We start from the raw sequence: 599 nt of genomic DNA on the forward strand, positions 1-599 counted from the left end.
GCCCGCCGGAGTCCGGAGCCAATAAAGTCGGTGAAAGTGCTGTAGTTGAGAGAGCTGTGTGGTGGTGGGACCTCCTGGATGAGCGGGGTCGAGGTGGGGGTCGGGGTCGCGGGCGGGGACGGAAACCTCTGGAGCTGGAGCCGGCGCTGGTGCTGTCGGTCAGCTCTGCCTCTAGATTGATTTGATCCTCACGCAGGTCATCCTTGAGCGTGAACCCTTACGTGAGGGACACGGGAGGGTCCCAGTGGCCTGGAGGTGGGCAGGGCTGGGAGTCTGAGACGCCGGGTACGTGAGGTGCGGCCTACTCTGGGTTTATTTTTGCTAAACTTTTTCAGGGCCTCTGCTCTCCTGTCCCGTTTGTGGGCGGTCGGGACAAAGTTCTAGAAAGAGAACCTTGGGGCCGAACTTGTTTGGGGGAGGAAGTTGTCTTCAGGCCATATTCTTCCAAAGGCCGAGTGGAATAACTGTCTCTGAAGGGTGGCGTCGATTACCATAAAGAGATTTTTTTAGCCTAAAAGTCATGTTTTCATGTACGTATCAGGTATCTTCATCTAGCACACATATGTTCATATTTCCTTAAAATGAAGGAAACATGCGGT

Source organism: Fukomys damarensis, unplaced genomic scaffold (assembly GCF_012274545.1).
Source record: "Fukomys damarensis isolate Sample0158 unplaced genomic scaffold, DMR_v1.0_HiC HiC_scaffold_19, whole genome shotgun sequence".
NCBI classification, from domain to species: domain Eukaryota; kingdom Metazoa; phylum Chordata; class Mammalia; order Rodentia; family Bathyergidae; genus Fukomys; species Fukomys damarensis.